This window comes from Patiria miniata, unplaced genomic scaffold (assembly GCF_015706575.1).
Source record: "Patiria miniata isolate m_02_andy unplaced genomic scaffold, ASM1570657v1 HiC_scaffold_27, whole genome shotgun sequence".
Taxonomy (NCBI): Eukaryota; Metazoa; Echinodermata; class Asteroidea; order Valvatida; family Asterinidae; genus Patiria; species Patiria miniata.
Window position 1 is genome coordinate 8,636,841 of NW_024037066.1, and position 21,900 is coordinate 8,658,740.

At 39.6% G+C, this 21,900-nt stretch overlaps 1 protein-coding gene across 1 annotated transcript in view; it reads right to left on the reverse strand.

Annotated features, from left to right (window-relative positions):
- The window catches only part of LOC119734382 (discoidin domain-containing receptor 2-like), a 40,980-nt gene extending 36,425 nt beyond the window's left edge, over nt 1–4,555 (reverse strand). Inside the window, exons 1-2 of the mRNA XM_038207874.1 lie at nt 4,417–4,555; nt 3,545–3,613 (exon numbers count right to left, since the gene is read on the reverse strand). The gene's annotated coding sequence lies outside the window, so the exon portion shown is untranslated. The remainder of the gene's footprint in view (nt 1–3,544; nt 3,614–4,416) is intronic.
- Nucleotides 4,556–21,900: the final 17,345 nt, after the last annotated feature.

Here is a 21,900-nt window from a genome sequence, read left to right on the forward strand (position 1 = left end):
ATGTACTCTGTTCTTTGTAATGCAAAGAGCACCCCAAGGCTTATAATACAAGATACTGGTATGTTCCAAGAAGCAGAGAGGTGTGTTCATGTTTGTGTGACACATTTCCTGAAGACTTGCACATACCGGTATATGGATTTATTTTGGCAAAAAACAAGTGATTTTTTGACCTCCTGCCTAAAAAAGAGTTGTTGGGCCAATACCAAGTTGACAAAGTTTATTGAATTTAAAGTAACCATTATCGTGTTCATGTGGGACCATTGGAAGAATTGAAATGCCACATGATGTAGAAACTAGAGTCCTACTTCTGAGAGTCTGGTTGCAAGAAAAGCATTTCTCCAAAACACTGTCTGGACATAAGCACTACACACATCTGCTGGGTATGCATCAGTCATGCAGTAATCCAATGGCGTTTTCTTTTTTGTTCATAATGGATGGGCTCTTCAGTCATGCATCTGCAAAACCCGGGCATGGATTTTGATGAATTTTGAAGGATTCATCAGGATATATGTACAATGTACAAAGTTGAGTTTACATGTAATCACTGGACTATCATTCCCTCAGCTTTTTATTTCATGAAACTACATGTACATGTATTTATGTAAATTATTCAAAGCAATACCTTTACAAACTTGTACAAAAGTTACAGATAAACTGTAACTGTTTTGACAAGAATCATCTGGTGTTTTTGCTTTTGTAGTCCTGTGGTTCCCAATTTACTGAGCTTTAAATCACACCTCCACTTAAAACTACATTAGAAACAGGCCCTGCCAATCCCAGCATTAATTAGATCAGCATTTAAGAGACCATTGCAGCAATTTGATTACCAGGCACAACAGCCATTCACACCTTGCAGAGTGGCAGGATGAGACGGGCTATCAATCTTCTTGTGGTCTGGATGGAACAAGATACCCTCAACAAGAAAACTGACTACAGCACACAAAATTCTATCTAACTGATCAGAATGGCCAAAATGTCCGCACTGGACTTATTTTGGTTAACCTTTAATACCGAGACGATGGGTAGGCCTACTTTCCCATTTTAAAGCCGTGTCCGCACTTGACATGTTTTTTTGGAAGGTTTTACCGAGACGATGGTAAAATGAAAAATGGTCAAATGTGACCACTGTCCGCACTTGGACTTTCGACACGGGAAGTCTTACCCAGACCGCGTTGTAGAAGTAACCGAGCTGTCAATATAGGGCTCGCTCAATGACGGGCATCTCTGTATGAGAACTGTTCTGCATATTTTACGCAATCAAGCACGCATTGTGCAGTGTTGAAAATGATCCAAACACGTGCGCTTGTTGCTCAAAATGTGTTCGAAATACGATGCAGCCAATGCACGTTATGCAAGTTGACGCTCAAAATGCTGATGCACGTAGAAACACGTGGTGTATCAAGTCCGCGCCGAGCGGTAAAATCTCGTTATAAATATATTTAACGGAAAATACCGGTACACAGAAAAGAGAGATCACGTTCTGGGAATTAATTTGCAGAAGTTCTCTTTCTCCACCGATGTTTGTTTGGTATTTTCTATGATCCAAATTCATCCTGTTACGCTTTGTAGTCATTCATGGTACATGGTACATGTATGTAGACCGTAGTCACTGGTTCCGGTCCTACATCATAGCTTTGATTATGTTAGCATGCGGTGGGAACCAGCGAACACCAATGGCAGGCATGCAATGCACTGTCGATGTCCCAGCTACAAATGTCGGGCACTACCGCACGGAACATCGTACAGCAGCATGGCTTTGATGTCGTGCGTATGTGCAATTTGATCACAAATGCGTCAGAAAAATAGGCTTTTTCATCAAAATTTAGCACGTCAAGATGGAATCATGTCGTGTGTAACGATTATATTGTGCAGGTAAATGGGGTGTGTAATATTGATGGCGTGTGTAATATTGATGGTGTGTGTAATATTGATGGTGTGTGTAATATTATACTGTGCGTATCAGGGGTTGAAAAATATGGTCGACAATTTGTTTCTGCGTCAAGCTCATTACTTCTGGCACAAGGTCTGGGTAAAATTTCCCGTGTCGAAAGTCCAAGTGCGGACAGTGGTCACATTTGACCATTTTTCATTTTACCATCATCTCAGTAAAACCTTCCAAAAAATAAGTCCAGTGCGGACACAGCTTAAGATGTACCCGGTAGTGCCAACATGATGGAAATTCATCCACATTTGCTGTTCCCATGGAGTATCGAAGTTTACATTTATGACCTCACATGTATCATGAGTCCATGAAACTTAAGCAATTAAGCCTGGCAAGATTAGCTGCTCTGGGATCAAAGTACACTAAGCATGGGTGAGATTGGGGGGAAATTCATGAAATAATTGGGTTTGAGGGTCTCACAAGGTTTTGCCTAAATGCACCCCTTCTAATACCCATTTCTTTTGTTCTACATGTATAAATTTGAACTACGTAAAAAAAATATTAAAAAAAATCTTTATGGCAAAACCTCCAGAATTCCCGATTTTTTTTAAATCCTGAATTCAGGCAAAATCCTGATGAATCTCAACTCTGACAAAGAATGTAACAATGTGGTTTCTTGTTATTAAGTGATACATTTTTGGATTTAATCAATGGTTCATCCTAATACATTGTACTTGTACTGTAACCTGCAGTAAACAGACACCTGAATTATTAATCAAACCATGTACATGTACATGTAGCTGTCATATTTCATTTTCTTTTTTCCATATGAGGAGTACCAATTAACTTTTTTTTTCTAGCCAGTGGGTCTAAAAACTGTGTGAAACCGCACATGAGGTTTCTTGCCATTATCATTCCAGTGACTGGCTTTGAAGATCTAAATGGATGAACTTGACCACAAGAAGCATTGATTGATCACCACAGCCACCTCAACACTTGTCTGGCCTCTAGGGTCACTAAGCCTTAGAGGCAAATTGTGTGGTGCAAATTCACTTTTGTTGAAGCATGTGGGTTTCAAAGCCACTGCAAAAAAGGTTTACAAAAATTACTAAATATCACCAAATATCACCAAGGAGGTCAATGTTGGACTTGTAGATCTTTTGTATAGTAGAACTTTGCAAACTACAAATTGTAGTCAATTCAATCACAAGTTAGCTAAAAACTCAATTCTAGTCCAAAACTATTCTAATAAACTGTGACAAAAGTATTCTCCAGGATATTGACTGTTCATCCTATAGATAATAATGCTGTTTAGGTACACATGAATTTGCTTGTGATTTGACAAGTTGACTTGAGACGGATTTCACCACCATCTTGTTGCTAAGATTTGTGCCACCAGTACACGTTCTAAACATGCATTACATGTACATTGTACAAACAATTATGGGCATCAGCAAGCTAGTTATGAAAATAATGCTAATAAATGCTAAAATTAATGCTAATAGTTTTCGTTTAAAAGCCTGGTTGCCAATAATGGCCAAAGCATACGCAGTACATAGTATTTGTTGGACATGTAGTTCCATGTTTGAGAGAATAGGCCTATCAGTTCCACCATCTCAGTTCAACTGACAAAGTAATTACACATTCAAGCTCATAGCTTACCACACAAGGAGTAACACTAGACATAATGCTGTAACTGATTCCCACATCAATATCTTGGTTCCTCTGAATCTGAAAAAAAAAATTCAGCAAATTCAATGATGATTTCCAGGCGACCTGCTGTCATTGATCACATGCAGACATTTAACATCTGACAATAAAGGCAAAGCCACCTGACTGGGAATAAATCACTATCACCTGTGTATTGGCCATGGCAATTCATGGTCATGGGAACAGACTCTGGATCTGCATATTCCCAAAGATTTGGGAATATACATGTATGCACCAAAATTGGAACCACAGATACATTATCCTGTGGTGTTGGGTTATATCCCAAATTGGGTCGCTGGTACGTGGGCCCAATTGAGTTCCAATATCCCCCACTCAGATTGTAAACAAGCTGATTCAAGTAGGATCAAAATTTAAGCCATGATCAACTAGGAATGAATAAGAATAAACCAAATCCTAAAACCAGACCCTGTAATACCTTCACAGTTAGTACAGCAAGAGTGCCTGATTTGTAAGTAATGTACATGTACAGTGTACATGTACTTGATAAACTGAGTAAAAAAAAAGAAAAAGAACTTGAACAGTTAGGCCTAGGCCTATTGGTAAGAAACAATAAACACAACACTGAATGTTAAGAAAAGATGTCTGTAAATTCACCTCAAACTTGTGTGAACATGTACAAGCGACTACTGGACCACTCATCTAAACACATCATCAAGCGATTAGATGTTCCTTGCTCTTTCCAATAACACAAACACTCCACTGTTGCTCTAAGGACTCAGTTTTGCCATAAATTTGCAAACGTCAGATCAGTACATTTATTTTCGTGAACTTAAAGAGTAAAAAAAAGTCCATGGGTGACTCACCGTTAATTGTCCACCAACTCCAAAAATTCTCCACCAAAAAAGGTACAAAACAACTCCAGAGACAGCAGACTTGTGTATTGTGTACATGTATTACTCAGTGGATGTCCCCATACAAACTGAATAGTGCACTACCGTTTGACTGACATGGCCATTCACAGTGTAACAGCATTTACACAGTATTTTTGTCCCAATCACTGACTCAGCGAGCGGTCTATTGTCCTGCGCATCTATTATGCATAGTATTCTTGTATGAATAACACAGGGTGTCACACATGACGTTTTAAGCAGCGATTTGTGTGGGCTGGAAGAAAAAAAGGCTGTTGTGTTGAGGATCTCACTGATCCGAATAATATTTTCTGGCTTTTTGCTGGGGATGGCTGAACCTTTACCCAGTTTCAAATTGTTTTCGTCTTTTCAGAATTTCTTTTTTTTATAATGTACAGTACATTGCCTCCTGTACAACAATGTACATGCAGTTGGAGAAACATTTGTTTTGAATGAAATGTTGTCCCTGACACTATATTCAAAGTGGGTATGAAGACACTTTTATAATTTCAACAGTTAAATGAAAGGTACAAATTTTGCTAGTATCATGACATTTTATGGACTTTTGGGTCCGGGTATAAATTGTTTTTATTGTTTCAGTCCTTACTTTTCCTATGATAATTCAAGAATAACTTTGATACATTGACCTTTTCAACTTAGATCATACCCTTACTATCCTAACTTAGGAATCGTGATTGATACATGTGCATATGTACATAAAAGCCCTAGCCAACTAAAACATTACCACTGTTTTCATCAAACATCTCTTGACCCCTACACAGACACGCAAATGGCCTTTCCTATTTTATTCCCAAATGGCTAGACACAATGACCACCATTCCATTGTTAGGAGGGTCATTTGGCTTGGTCTCAAAACTCTTCACACGTTCTTGCCAACCCCCTCGGTGGCGACGCTTCAAAGGGGTTGTCAGCCAAGCTGGCGGACTACCGGTTTAAGAGAAGGACGGTAAACATCAGGCAGTAATTGAGTCAAAAGTAACACAGTAACACCACATAATGCTAGTGCCGCTGACCCAAGCAATAACCTTGTGCATTGTGACATCGTTCCAAAATGCTGCATAAAGAGCTACCCCTTTCTTGGCAACTTTTTCCAACAGATGATCCAATATTTGTTGATCCATAGGGCAGCTCAGCTGAAGACATTGTCTGGTAAGGGCTAACATTTCACTGAACTGAACAACATTTGCAAATTTCATCAAGGGGTCCGGAACTTTGAAGGAACTTTGATTTTTGGTATTTGCATTCAAAATTATAAGTCTTTGTCAATTACCCTATGTTTCGTGAGTAATTTGAATAAAATATAATGAACTGTTTCTGATAATCTAAAACCAAATTAAATATCCATGCATTCTGCTAAAGCCTATTGGAAAAGTATCCCCTAAATATCCATGCATTCTGCTAAAGCCTATTGGAAAAGTATCCCCATAATATCCATGCATTCTGCTAAAGCCTATTGGAAAAGTATCCCCATTCCTTCTTTCTAAAAATTTCTGCCAATAAACCACAATTTCTGCCTATTTTCTGTCAACTCCTTTTTGTGGCGAAAGTTAAACTGATTATTAAAGTTTGTTTGTGTCGACTACTTCAAACTGTGTCAATATTTGGGGTTGACCCACCATGAACCCCTTTGAGCTTGACCTAAATGCCGCTTTTTGTTTTCCTCGAATGACAGTCCAAACACCGCCAAAAGATTTGCAGTGGGCAAACATGCAAATTGTTGATTTAATGAAAAAACGGGGATCTTTCAAAAGCTGGTTGGTTAGGGTAATGTGCTTGTGGTCAGTGGCAACTGCACGTGTGCCAGTAAGACATTCTTAAACAGTGAGTTGTCAAGGTTCTCGATATCAAACAACAGGAGATCATACTTCCTGCCATTTAATAAGGAAGGTTATTGATATGAGATTGACCAATCATACATGTACCCGTATTGATGAACAGATACCAAACACACCAGAGATCTCAAGTTTACCACAGTCTACACTGTTTGGTAGCCACTCTACATGTACATGTACATGTACATGTACAATGTACCCGCCGGCACTGTAGAGACTAAATGTTTTGGTCCCGGTACATGTAATTCAGCTGGGGGGGGGGGGGGGGTTGGAAATGGACCCTCTACAGTCTACACAGAATAACCAAACTTGTATAAATTATGTAGGACTGAATGACAAGAAAATAGCTTTATTCTTGAAAGGTGTAACTTTCAACATCAAGCCTGTAATGAGTTACCCGAGTACATGCAATCTTCATTGATTAAGGACATCCCCTTAACTTCCCAGACTACCAACATATCAAATATCTAATGAATACAGTTCAAACATTTACACAGATGGGGTTAATCCAATTTTCATTTACAAAAAATTTAAAGAAAATGTCTGGTTTTAACTATGGAAAAGTCATCAGTGTGGAGTGACTAGATTTATGACAGACTGTCTCTGGAGAGTTTACTGAGAACTTGGGGAAAAAAAGATGTATGAATTGAGGTCAGGATCATGGGTCACCTGCAGACCATGTGTGACTTGGGTTGAGGAATTTGCTTACAATAGAGGGTCATGTTCAAGCAGTCTACAAATCATTTGGAGGTGTGTTGGGTTGGGGGTTTTTTTTGGGGGGGGGTGTAAGGGGGGGAGGGTGGGGGTTGAGACAGAAGGGGCACAATGGGAAGGGTTTACATGTATGAAGATATTACATTTTATTGATCTCCTTCAGGTATTTTTAATAGTTCCTAATCATTCCGTTAATAAGAAATGTAATTTTATGATTTTCTGTACTAACAGACACAAAAAATGTCTTCATAATTTTAACATCACCATGTGTAACGAACTAATCCCTCAAGTTGATTTAACTAAATTCCTTGGAGTTGTTATTGATAGCCAGTTAACTTGGAAGCCACACATTAGTGCTGTGCATGTACGTAGCAAACTTTCTAAATCTATTGGAATTATTAGCCGTTTGAGATCTGTTTTGTGCCTTGTCCTTCACCTTTCCATTTCTTTTCAATTTTTGGGTTAGCTGATTACATTTTAAAATATTCACACCAAAACAAACTCACCTCAACAGAAAATAACCACTACTCCTCAACGTCTGTACGTGATGAGTCAGATAAAAAGCACAGACCAATTAGTCAATTTGTATGCAGCACCAGGCAGTCAACAGCTTGCGACAACAATTGTGGTTAAAATAGTACTTACATGTAGATGATGCACAGACTATTAAAACAATTGTGTCATTAGGCCCTCAATCCAATAAAAGGAATAAGTCTTCAACATTTAGTCATCGATCCAATAAGTACATGTAACAAAGCCTCGCATTGACTTGCAATTAAAATGTATAGCCATACACAAACTTCAAATCATTGACCCCTCTGCGTGTTGCATTCAGTTTCTATTGAAAAACCGCAGCCATCTATTTTTTTTTTTAATTCAACAAACACGCTGTTCCTCTTCACCGGACATTGACATGGATGAATACAAAAGAGCAAAAAGAGGCAAATTCTGCGGTTCTACCCGGTAAGTTCAATCGTGTGTACCATTTTTGACAGGGAAATATTTTTATTTGGCTGGAGGTTGTTTACTTCTAACAAACACTCTTTCATTAGTGCCTGAGCCGTCACCGTGCTGTGGGGAGGTTTTTTATTGTTAAATTCAAATTAGGACCGAGTTATGGGGACTTGCTGCTGTCCCCACAGTGTCTTTGGTCCAGTCCTCACAACTACGGAACAAGTATGGGTGTGTGCATGTCACTTTGAACTTCTTTCCAAAATTTAGATAAATAATGTGTAGTGCATAAAATCGCATAACATTTTTAAGGCATGTACCGACCGGTACGTACATACGGTACGTGTACATGTGTACATGTACTAAAAACAATGTGAAGTACAATATTGGCACATTCAACAAGATTCATACTAGTTAACATGATTTTGTTTACAACACTTGTGAATAAACTGACATTCCAGAGATAACTGTTTTGTGCAGTCTGTCAGACAGGTTTACTTCTTCATAAATCTTAACCGATAAAATGGTATACAATGTACATTCACCATCCTGTACGTCATTTATAACAAAATTGAGATTATAACAAAATTGAGATGGTCTTTTTAACTAGTTCACGCCGGTCGCCGGTATTATTTTGACAATTGAACAGAATGAGGCACGGGATTACTTTTCACTCGACCTCAGGCCAGGCTGATGGTTGAAGCCATCACCCTCGGGCAGCACACTCATATTTCTGTCCTTGCTCGCAAAACATTTGCTTGTATACACACACATCATCCAGCACGAACTGGTTAAAACCAAATGGTATGCAGTATCCTTGTTCGCTTAATATTCATTCTTTAAACCTGGTCATTTTTTTTTTCAAAATGGGCCTTGAGATGGTCAGGGAGGCCATACATGTAGACCCATCATTTCCAACACTAGTAGGCCTATCCTCAAAAATGATCAGATAAACATGCTCATCCACTGTATTAGTGTATACATGTAGGCCAACTGTCAAATCTAAAGTAGTCTACTACAATGCACTGAATGTAAAATGTAGCATTTTGGTTTGCCCGGAAATCAAAACCAAGTAGTAATCCAGAAAGGGAAGTGATTGAATTTCAACAAGGTGCCGACATCCTGCCTGAGTGCATGGGATGATGGAGAGAAACCAATACAATATTTTTTTCTACAAATAATTGGTCCCATTAAACACCAACTCCATTTCAAATTTGAAATGATGAAATCTGACTAGCATTTTAGGCCATGCAGCACTCCTGATGTACCGGTACCATACGGTAGGCCTACATTTTCATTTTGTACCGGTAGTGGTCTAGTAAATTTACATTAAATAAGGCCAAGTAATAAAAAAAGAAGGAAGGCTGCCCTTCCCCCTCCCCCTAAAAATGGTGGATTTTCCAAGACGGCGAATGTATTCTTCAATTTTTTTCTGCTCTTTTGTTGATACTTTTGAGCCCAAAGGTGCCATGTACCTGGTATCCTTTCTATAGGCCTACATGTATTATCAGATTTTGAACTTGCATGGATACATGAAGAGCTCTACAATTTTGCTGGAAACAAATAAACAGACAAAAGATAGCGGTAAGTGCAAATGTATGATAAAAAAAGAGAAGAGGCAGGCGCGAAAAATAAAGCAAGCGGGGACAAGAAACTGGTTTATTTTTTTACTTGGTGAGAAGGATGTTTGAAAAGAGCAAGTTCATGAATATATGTGGAAAGACTTGTCTTGGAATCAAATACCAGTACTCACGGTACAAGAATCAACATTTGTTGAACAAATCCTTTCATTTTTTCAAAGGAAAAAAAAGTCTGAAAAATTTACCAGGATACATAACATACATAATGTATGCTTGTGTACCTTGGTAAGTCTGTCTGAAAGAAAGTTGCAACATTTGTCCTGTGACTGAAATGTACATGTTCATTAACATTTCAGATTTTACAAGTGTAAAAAATGAAAGAAACTGATAAACGTGACACTTAAAATAGTCCATTTTTAACCTTCCAACACCTCGCCATCTGCAACTGAATTGTCAGTCAACCAAGAAATCCCTAGAGGTGACCGTCCTGTAAATTGATGAGGCAAACATATACACTGCCAGGGATTTATGGCTTGATTGCAAATGGGTGCCCTACATGTAGTTTCATTTCTCACTACTATTACTAATTCCAACCCAAGCCACACTACTGGTACCATAGCAATGGATGGCAGATGTTAATCACTGGGTATTGGTGTTAGGAAGCCCTTTCACTGGGTCTGATAATTTATGACTCCCTGACTGAAATCTGATATTTTACTGTTTTTCTGTTTTCTGAATGCCCAGATTTAGAGTGAGGGTTGACTTGAGTAATATCTGCCCAACTGACACATTCCAAAGGAAGATCAGATTCTGAGCTGCAATGCCTCTCCTTACAATTTATGCCTGACTGTCCTAATTTCCACCTGATGCTGTAAGTCAAAGTTGCCAAAGTAGAAGTCTTGAAGTAGAAGACGCTCAAAATGTCATTTATCGTCTGCAATGGTTTTTATAAGGGGAGAAGGGGTCACAAGGCTTACTCCCCAAAAAATTGTAGGTACGATTCCGAGTAAAATTTTACCAATGTTCCTACACAAAACTACTTTCAATTCATTAACATAATTTGTCTGATTACAATGTACGTGTACATTTATACATAATAAAGAGAGGGGTAATTCCGTGTCAAATCACACAAAATCAGGGTTTCTCCCATATGACCCGACTCAGATTTGCCTGAAAAAAATTCTAAAAATACCTCAACTAAACAAAGGAAAATCAAGAGTTTCAGCTTGATACTTTTAACAGTATTCCTGTTACAGCCTAGTAAAAGTGTGGGTGTCACAACCCTTTTTTGCACAGGTCTGCAAATTGCTTGTTTGCTTTGGTAGCACCTTTAAAGGCCTAGATACACTAGAAGATAAAAAGCTGACTATTTGAATCTGGGCTAATTTGTGGCCATTTTTTCAGATTCTGCAATTGGAAATTGATTACCATTTCATATTTTGGACTTACGGACACCCAAAATCCTATTTTGTTTACCGTTCAACCATTCTTTTTCAAACATGGTACCATACTGTCTCCTCAGGAACAGCGCCCTGTGTCGCGTTCTCCGACGGGGAAAGTGCCGTAGCCGTTAAATCCTGATGTCCTTCAAAGCTTCTCCCCTTTGTTGGTATCTACACCGAAGCTGACCAGCACCATGCGCGGTGTTATTAGCTGCAACATCAGAGGTATACCCAATCTGGAGAGATTTGTCCCTGGGATTGTGCCAATAAAGTGTTTTTTAAGTCGCCCCAAAGTGAGTGAATTTAGACCTACGTTGATTTCTAAATTACAAATACCGGTAGATTGTTCATGTGGACTCCGTGCACAAGCAGTAGATGGCGCTTTGTGGCCACTTTTGTGAGCCCCAGTGGGAGGAACCGACCACATGCGAATACTGGCTCGCATGCTTTTGGCATGCAGACACATGACTAATTTTTTATTCTGAATCTGCACGAACCAGTTAACATCTTTGAGTGAACATCAGGCATTGCCAGTAATGCCGTAGGAATCGTGGGATTCATGCAATCGCTGCCTCGAGTGCTAAATGGATACAAGCGGGACAGTAACATTTGGCTAAATTGACTGACGTTTACAGCAAAATCCATAAATTTAAAGCCAAGCTTTTGTTTTTCAGTGAAAATGAAATGTAACCCTGACAGACAGGCACTGGATCTGGAGGGTAAACCCACTATCACATATTACAAGCATCATCAGAGCTGGTGGAATGTGTCTTGACCCCAGTGGTTTAACCACAAACAAATTCCTGGGATGACATACCCACCCAGTGATCAACCTCAAGATCTGATAATAACAGGCAAATATGCAAACACACTGCAGACACACACACAAAAAAACGTGTTTATGACCATCCTCCATGGTTTATGTAAGCCATGTCTGTTTCTTATAAATACTTTTTTGAAATGTTATAAACATCTATTCTAAGTACACGTACACAGAGGGATTAATTAGGCCTAATTCAAACCAAAAAAACTGCTCAAAATAAAAACAAAACATTTGAGCTACAACAATGCACTTTCAATTTCAAACACTATTATAGGATAACAATAATAAAATCTATTTTTATATTTGCTTAATAATGTTTTTTGAGTGTAAGAGTCTAAGCCGATTTCAAGAAAAAGTGTGTAGCTTGCGCCATGCGTAGGACTTGCGCAACAAATTGTTGTGCAGCTGCGCAATAAACTTACGACCGAATTTAACACTTTGCGTACAGTAGCTGCGCTACATTGTACGTTTTAACAAATCTCGGCATCTTATGATTGTGTTCGGTCATGAAAAAAGTTGTTTTGAAAATTTTGAAAACAATTTTGTCTGACTTACTTCGGAATCGTGTGGAAACTCTCAAATTTGTCGAAAGTAAAATAGCAATTGATTTCCAGCGTACTTCCAAAATAAAGCTGTGAGTGTCTTGTATCCACCTTGACACATTGTGCAATAAACAGGCTCCATGATGATCACAATTTGCTGGTATACTATAATACTGGTAGGTCATTTTCAGTATCTATGCCACACTACGTCACCTAAAATGATTGTGCAAGTTACGCCATAATATGCACCATGAAACTGTCATGAAATTGCCATACATGCACATTGTACGTGGAATGTTGCGCAACTTACGTAATAAATTGTGGCGCAAGTTTACACCAAATGTTGCGTAAAATTTTGTGAAATCGTCTGCAGGAACAAGGAAACAACAAAAAAGATCCTAACAACTTACAGTTACATGTACATTTGTACGTAAAATAATGCTCAGTAAATTTGTTAACAAATGCCATTTTAGGCCTATTCTATTCATAAACTTTTATTTGCTTTCTTCCAACCCAAAACCTCAGTTTTTCCTGTTTTGGACGTCTGCACCCATTAAAAAAAGGTTTTTTTGGGGGCACACACAGGTCTGCTTTGTAAGCAGACTGGCTCCCAGTCCATACATTATCGATATTGATTGTGAGGTGGGAACCAGCCTACCCCGTCGCCGTGAGAACGGAATAAGTGTCTGGCAGCCAATAATTAAACAACTAGGCCAAAACATGGGCCGATTTTTTAAGTTGAATGAAATATCGCTATGTACAATGTACATGTACAACAATATTTCGCATTGCTACAAAAATAGCAATTTCAAAAGAAATCTATTTTTTGGGATGCAACTTGAAACCAGCACAGGAAATGCAACTTTAATGTCAGACAATAATTACATCTTTTGGATGAGCGATGTCTACATAAATGTTTAATTAATTTTCCATCCATCTTTGGCTGATAAAAGATAACAAACAACCTGTTCAGGCATGGAGTGCAGATACGTGGACTGTGCTACATCATCCTGGAAGTATTGTAAGGTAATAACTTGGGTGATAATTAAAAGCAGTCATGTGGGAAACTGACTGGGAGTACTGGTCATGACAGACAAGCAGAGCTAGCTGGCTTGATAAAACAGGTGGCAGTGTTTACAATGTATATATGTGCAAATCAGGGGCATGAACCTGCTCCAAGATTATGGGATTGTGTACCAGTAAACAACTGGTGAAAATGGTCAAAAACGGTTGTTGTTAGCGCCATGTACTTTATGATCCACGGACCCTACCATGCCTACCTGCCTACTCGCCCGGACTAGGATCAACCATGGGGAAAAAATTCTATACTGGCTCACCAACTTACATGACTTACCTGCTGCCAAACACATCAATTTTCACTTCACCTTGAGATTTCACCCAAGAGGAATCCACGAAGCTGTGGAAATGCAAAAAAAAAAAAAATTAGGAAAAATGTGTTTTTACTTTCATTGACTTTTAGGGTGCATTTTGGATGCACACGTCATGCAGAACTAAGTTGAAGCAGCCGGTCAAAACTGATTGAAGTGTCTGGAAGACAGCGGTACGTTATACGCATGACGCCAACAACCATGACAACGCATGAGCCAGCCAATGATAATACTATAGTGCAATACGTCATTATGAATATTTATTTTCTCATGAATATTTAGTTTATTTCAATGGATAGGCTACTTCAAATACGTCCAAAGATTGTTCATTGCAACAGCGATCGTGCATGGCCTAGCGGTTAAAAGTCTCGTGTTTCAAGCAAGCGTCCGAGGTTCCAATCTCGATGAAGCTTAAGTGACTGATTACGTTATGTTAACGTAAAAAAGTGGTGATCCAGTAGTACAGACATGTTTCCTATTTCCAAAAGCCATAGCGTACTGACCGCCCAAAAAATAGAATTTATTAGAAAGTAGAAGTAAGTAGGAAGGCTAACGGCGCGGAAAGGTGCCTTCAAAGTTCAAGTAGAAGTACGGTAACAGGTCATCTCGTACCTTGGGCAACTCGTACCTTGGACAACTCGTACCTTCAACTCGACGTCATTATACCGAGTCGTACCTTGGACAACTCGTACCTTCGGCAAGTCGTACCTTCAGTTAAGACGACTCGTACCATCACGCGTAAGACAAGTCGTACCGTCAATCAGGATAATGATCCGAGGCTGAAATAAGTGGACCGTAACTCATTGGAAGTGGACTGCTTATTAAAATAAAGGTGAATCTCTTTTTGGTATGGGGTCTCTTTCCCCGGGCCCCCAAAAAGAGGAATTTATTTAGCGCGAAGCCGGCCGCGGCAGCTTACACGCACTGTGTGCGCGGCATGCACAGGCCCACGCGGCATCCGTGCAAAGTGACACGGTTCTTGCGCCGCGCTGACCGGTCAATATGGACGTCTGTGCACGGTGACATTGATGCAGTCTGCCGTTACGTTTAGAGACTTAGGCTACGTGAAAATATTATGGAACTGATGTTTTTATCCAAGATTCACGTCTTACCATCATTTCTACAATGAATGACCATCATTGAGATGATATATATATGAAGAAAAAAGTGGCCAAACCCCCGCCCCCAATTTGTAAATGTTTCGAATAAACCAGTTGATGAATAAACCAACTGTGAATTTTTTTTTTTACATTTTAGACTTTCAGACTTATAGCTAGGAAAGGACTGAATCATTTAAAAGTACTGACTGCTCTTGTATACTTTGGTTATTAGACTTCACAAGAAAACGCAGAAATTACTTTATTTAGACACATTAAATGTTTAAATTTGATTTTTATAAATTTTGTCGGTTGGTTTTAATAGAGTTTAATAAAGCTCGCTCTGGAAACAGGATGTTACGGTGGTTAGGCTGTATTGCATAATTAAACCACACCAAATCCGCATCTGAAGTTTCTCCACTATAAAATTCAATAGATGAGTGACACTTCTATAGATGAGTGACACTTCTATAGATGAGCGACGCTTCAATAGATGAGCGACACTTTGGGTGTACTTGTTAAACCGCCGGCCGCTTCCGAGTCACCGGCATCGGTACCGCGCACGACCGACCGCTGCTCGCGCCCTCGGAGGCCGGCCCGCCAGGCCCAATGCGTAAACTGATGCTGCCTGGCAAAGCCATTAGATCTTGAATGTGGTTCTGTGAGAAGGAAATTAACTTTGACTTGAAAAGAATCGTATCGTTTGGGAGTCAAGGAACCACACACTAAGTCGCGCACGTACAGTGTACATGTACTCTACTTTTTATTCTGATGGTACGAGTCGTCTTAATTGAAGGTACGAGTTGTCCAAGGTACGAGTTATCCAAGGTACGAGATGTCCAAGGTACGAGTTGTCCAAGGTACGAGTTGTCCAAGGTACGAGTCGCCCAAGGTACGAGTTGACTCGAAAGCGAAGTACCCATCCGCCATGGACATGGTCAGAAAAGTGGCCCTTGTTTGTTTAGGGCTTGGAACTTGAACTGTCACACAGTTACACATTGTAAATTAAGCATGTCAATTGTCATTGTCCATACCATTACTTCTACACTTTATTTAATAAAATCCTTACCTTTCCTTTCCTTCTTGCAAAGAAACCTCGTCTCTTCTTCTATTGTTCAGTTTTTTGGGGGTTTAAATCAGCAAACCTACTAGTATTGTGTAGGCCTACGTATACAGCGCCCCCACTCACTATTGCACGCATGCCTAAGTAAAAAGCTTGAAGACGTCTTCGCTCGTACCGTACCCCCGCCCTCACTCGACTCGCGTACTCCTGCAGGCGGGGGGTACGAGCGAAGAAGACGTCGGCATAAAAAGAGGGCGCTATTTAACTTTTACAGTTTTCAATCCATATTTCATTTTCGAGAGCAATTTTGTTTTCTAGAGCAGGGGTTTTTTTTGGGCCAGAGCAGTTATTATTATTTTTATTTTTTTAGAGCAGTTATTTTTCTTTCAAGTGCAGTTAGTTTTTTTGAAGAGCAGTTATCTTTTTTAAAGAGCAGTTATTGTTTTTTTTAAGCAGCTGTTCCATATCAGGAAGAAATCATCCATGGCTGCTCAGTGCGTCTCCAGACACACGGAGTCTGCATTTTGACCAGGCATTACTTTAGTTTAGGACTGAATTATGACGACATAATTGCTTCACTTGCTTGTATAATCATAAAATCTTTATCAGCAAGCGTAACCTAAACCGTAAATTGCGAGAACTTGGCCGTTATCGCCGAAAACACCACACAGACGTGATGTTGCATGTTTTATAGAAGTGGTTACCGGTGGTGCACGTGCGATGCCTTTAGAATGGACTCCTGGTACAGCGTGTGCTTGCAAAGGCCTCATCAGCGTCCCCGTTGTCCGATTACGTACTTAGACGCAATAACCGGCAGAGCAGTGAAATTCATGCGCCCAAAAAAACATGGACTTTCGAATGTTGTGTTGCTCAGAAAATATGCTCAGTATGATTGAAATGTTAAATTCTAACGGAAGAAGAAATTATAAACTTCATGTCAGTGAAAAAAAATCGCCGTCATCGATGCCGAAACGTCAATACTGGTTATTGGTAATGCTGACCTTAAAGTCAGGAAGAAATCGTTTGAAAACTTCCCCAAATCTATGTATTTATAGCAATATCTAGGAATCTCCTCAAGTTGTTATTTCACGAGTAGTTGAACAATTATATCGTCTATTCCGAATCTCATTGTTGCAAACACTTGTGTTACACCTTGAACTATCTCTACGCAAAAGTACGACGATGATTTTTGTTGCCGACCAAACTCACGTGCATGGTTTTCAGGTTGAATTGCATGGCTTGCATGCTTGGCCGATTTGGGGGCAACAATGACGAAGCGGCATAGCTAGCTATTCATTAGCGTGACTCGGCGTGACTTTGCGACGTTGGGCCTCGGTATCGACAAATGTTTAAAATGTTTATAACGGTTAAAAGCCCCCCCCCCCAAAAAAAAGACCCATTCTTTTCTTTTCTTTTTTTGCCGAACCAGCCTGTTGCAAAAATGGCAATAGCCAATAGGCCTGGCCACGAGTGTGCAGTTTTGGAGGTAATGAGCTTCAATTTTGCTGAATTTGAAAGTATCTCTGGCAAATATCAATAAAGAAATATTGCTGTTCAATATTTACAACCTATGTACCGTAACTGAAATGCTTGAAAGTTGCTGCTGATTTTGTGTAATGATTTTTTGTGATAAGACTGCGTGATCGAATCTCTTGATGATCGTGAGTTCAATAACCGGCGCCATGCACAAAGGTTGAACTGCGATTCAAAAATAAACAACGGATTCAAAAATAAACAAAGGCTTTATAAATGGGCGCTAATTACCAGTCCCCATATCTTTAGGGGTGGGTGGGGGGGGGGGGGGGGGGAGGGGACAGTCTAACCCGCAACATCACCTTTCAACATGTCGACGCATGAGGGCAGTATACCATCGATCGCCGATTCAATGACGTTTAATGATACATACAATGGACTGTGGGGGCAGGGGCAGACTCATCGTGTGCGCTTGCATGCACACACACACACAAAAGCAAAATTAAAATCGACCTACAATGTTCTCAACATATATATATATCCGCCCTCACTCAATTCTCACGCAACAATTGAATGGGGTCTCTTGTAACGTCGAGTTGAGAGAGTGGCTTTAAATTGAAGAAGCCAGAGATTTGATTTATAATTAAATGAATTAATTTCATTAAATAGCCCATAGATCGAGCCTTAAATTATCTTTAGGTAAAAGCTGTAGGCCTACACGAGCATCCCCTATAGTATAACAACAAAGTCATGAAGTTTGTGAACACACAGGCACCGATTAGCTCAGTCTCTCCATGGAGGTCTATAAATTCTACCTCCATCTCCACTGTGATGGGCATTCCTACGAGGCATATATTATGAGTCGGGCATATCATGAACGCCGGCTCCCACCTTCCACAATCATAGTAGTAACGTTATATCATGCATGTGGTTTTTATTTAATATTATACAACACCTGAATAAATCCCCGTCATCTGATTGGTGAATTGTAGATCACGTGACATATTATTATTCGGTATAATGCACGGTGCGACCATGCGTTATACCCATGCGTTATACCGTTTCACTTTGCGCTTGTTCCATGACGCGGTATTTGCGTGCAAAATGCATGCTGGTGGGCGCGTTCAGCGTAGCGCGTATTGTTCCAAAGAGCCAGCGCTACAGCGTTGGGTTCAAACATTTTCGTGAAGGGGTAGTTCAACATCTTTAAAATCAAAATAAATTGTAGTTTATAATTTACCAATCAAATGACGAGAATTTATTCAGGTGTTGTATAAAACAAATAACGAATGTTTTACGTTCGTGCGATGGAAAGAATAATTTCATTCGGTGACAGATTGAATGTTCTATTCCACTCGGCTTCGCCTCGTGGAATAGAACATTCAATCTGTCACCTCATGAAATTATTCTTACCATCGCACTCACAAACATTCGTTATTTGTATAACAAAATACTCCATTTTCACTTGCGCAGACATCCGATAAATGCCAGGGGAGAGAAAATGCCCACCGTGGACATCGAGAGCACTGCAGTCGTTTTCAAGGACCGTCAGGTGGTATGCGGCCCTGGCACTTTTCTGAATTCAACTTGCATTTATGGCGCGTTTGGATTGAAAAAGAAGCTCAGAGTACGAGTGGAAAGCGTAATATAATCTAATGAATTCTTGCATAAAATAAATTTAGCCAAAAATAATACGATGCGACTCCGTTTTGCAAGCCTTGCGACCTCGCTTCCCTTCCTATATGGCACGTATAATGAGCTGATGTAGCATTATTGCTCTAATTAATTTAATTATTCATTCGGTATAAAAAGGTAATTTTTTTATCACATTAAAAAGAAAATCTTCATTCAGCCAGGATGATTGCGAACGAGTGTAACTTTACATGTATTTTCTTTATGCATACCGCGCCGTAGGCTACCGGGGTTATCGAGAAACTAGTTAACTATCAGTGCGTATCATGTGCATGTGATCGCCACGCGCCAGCCATGTGAAGTATTACAGAAGTATCGGTCATAGTGCACTTGACTAGTATGAAGCGGATCTACCTAATACTCAGAGTAAAGAGGCTATAAATAGCGCGTCAAATACACGTTCATCGACGAGTGCATATAGTAGAGATCACGTTGAGATAAAAAGGAAATACGCTTCGACTGTGGACCTAAAAGAAACACCATTCGATACACTTGACAGCTAGGGCACTAGCTCTTAAGCTATAATACAGGCAGCGTGTTGATGTTTTTCTTCCCACGAGATCAAAGGTCACTTTCCTTTGTAAAAATATGAGTGGATTGTTTACATCTTGGATGCAGACATAATGAGGAGGAGGATGGAAGGGAATGTGGGCGGGGCATAACAGGCCATGGGGGGATCCACACAGTCGAGGGAGTGTTTTCACAGCGCATCTATTAAAATTTCAATCAATTTTAAATTGCTCGGGAGACACAGCCATCTTCAAGTAGAATAATTATAGTCATACAGTGGGGAAAAATCCGCACTTGGGCGATGTGACAGCGCTTTATCGACTCTGCGCGATCATGGAGGTATTATTTAACCCCAACTATTATGGGGCGATCATGAATAAGAAACCTTTAAGAGGAATTACTCAAAGCATTTAATACAACATTTTTAAGAAGTTGAAAATGCTGTAGAAATCACTTTGAATTCCCTTTAATTCCGCAAGATTATAGTGAAACTTTGTTGACGCAGCCAGCTTGTAAAGCTTAATCTGATTCGATAAAATAATTATTTATACAATGGCTATTACTATTAATATTACAGATAAAGGTGGGTATATCGATTCGTTGGCAAGTCCAATCCGGTTCAAAATTCAACATTGGTTAATCAAAACTTCAATGATTACTTTTCGTTAATTCAATTCAAGCAGACACGTAGTAAAATGTCACTTTACTTTACATGTTATGACAGTCACAAAATATCTAAAACTCTATAATATATTGGTTTATATTATGCACAAAAGCATAAGTGGTATTAATTTGGAATCGGATGATTTTTGAGCTGAGGTACAGTCTAGGATTGTGAGTAGACCATTGATACCATTGTGACAGTAAATTCATTTTAAAAGACACTGCACTGTTGGGCAATGTATTGTAATTAACCCAGCATTGGTATGACTATGAAATTACCTCATATTGGGTTGGTAAAAACTGTCAAACTATTGGCAAGAATTTGCCCGAGAGTTTAGGCAGTTGATAATTCGACCATCATTGGTCGCATTATCAACCCATTTTGCCCAACTGTTGTACAGTGCATGTATGGTGCAAGTCTGTGTGAGGAAACGTTTCGAGCATGTAGGCGCTGTGTCATATATTAGAACAGTCTAAATGAAGTGAGAAGATGGTTTGAAAGTGATGAATTTAATGTTCTCAGAACCACACAATTAAATCATAATCAAAGAGATTTTTTGATGTCATGTGTTGTTACCACAAACCTTCACCTACTATACCTGACCCGCTTACCATACAAAGCTCGATATATCATGAACAGATCCGGTCAGTAAGACCTCAGGTCAGGTCTTTAACATCCGTTATCCTAAAGCTAGGGTAGTGTGGATAGACCGGGCTGTACTGGTCACGACCCCCGGTACCAGTCCCCAAATAAAACGACTCAATACACTCTATCTTGTAGGCTATACCATTCCCCCGTGATTATGACCAATTTGAAAAAATAAAATGTGGATTTTGGGGGACGACATGACCGCACTTTGTATTAAATTCGGGCAGTGGAACTGACCTAAAAAACCGACAATAGGTCTACAATGGACAATCTGTTTTCCTTCCTCCATGTATGGACTAAGCGTTGGGGGAAAAAGTGGTCATTTACAGAAAAAATTGTCAAAAACTTCTTTGTTTACGCATAATTAGTCTATGGCAGTAATTCGTGTTTCATAGATCTGTACACGTTTGGTCTACGCAGTCTTTGAAAATAAAGCCTACATTAAAAAATGGCGATGGTTTAAAGAAAGATGGTCAAATGCCAGTTTGTCCACAAGATGACCTGACGTGCTATTCTAGGAACTATTGTGCACGAACCACTAGATCTACACATGTTTTTTCTTGCGATGAGATCAGTGGCACGAACCCATTTGCGCGTATTAAGACGAATGCACCTAAACGCGGGCGAACGCACTGCATGCAATGGCACTCAGAGTGTCTTTCAATTTCGACACTCTTTGTCATTATCAACGTTGAGGGGAAGTTACATGTGGAATCAAATAGATTAAATTATATGCAAGCATACGCTTGAACAAATAATGACAATGTAGAGCGACCGATATTCCATTAGCTTATCAATGCAAGACCAACGCAGGGTTCAATGTATTGTGCGTACCATCAGACAACCTTCACGGTTGTTTACAACGTTAAATAGATTTTGTTGTCTGTTTACGTTTGTTGACTGCAATCGATACTGTTCGAACCCCGTCATGCAGCCATTTGCAGTCTGGCCAGCGGCGGATCTCGAAATTTTCTTCTGTTATGGAGACAAATTTACCTT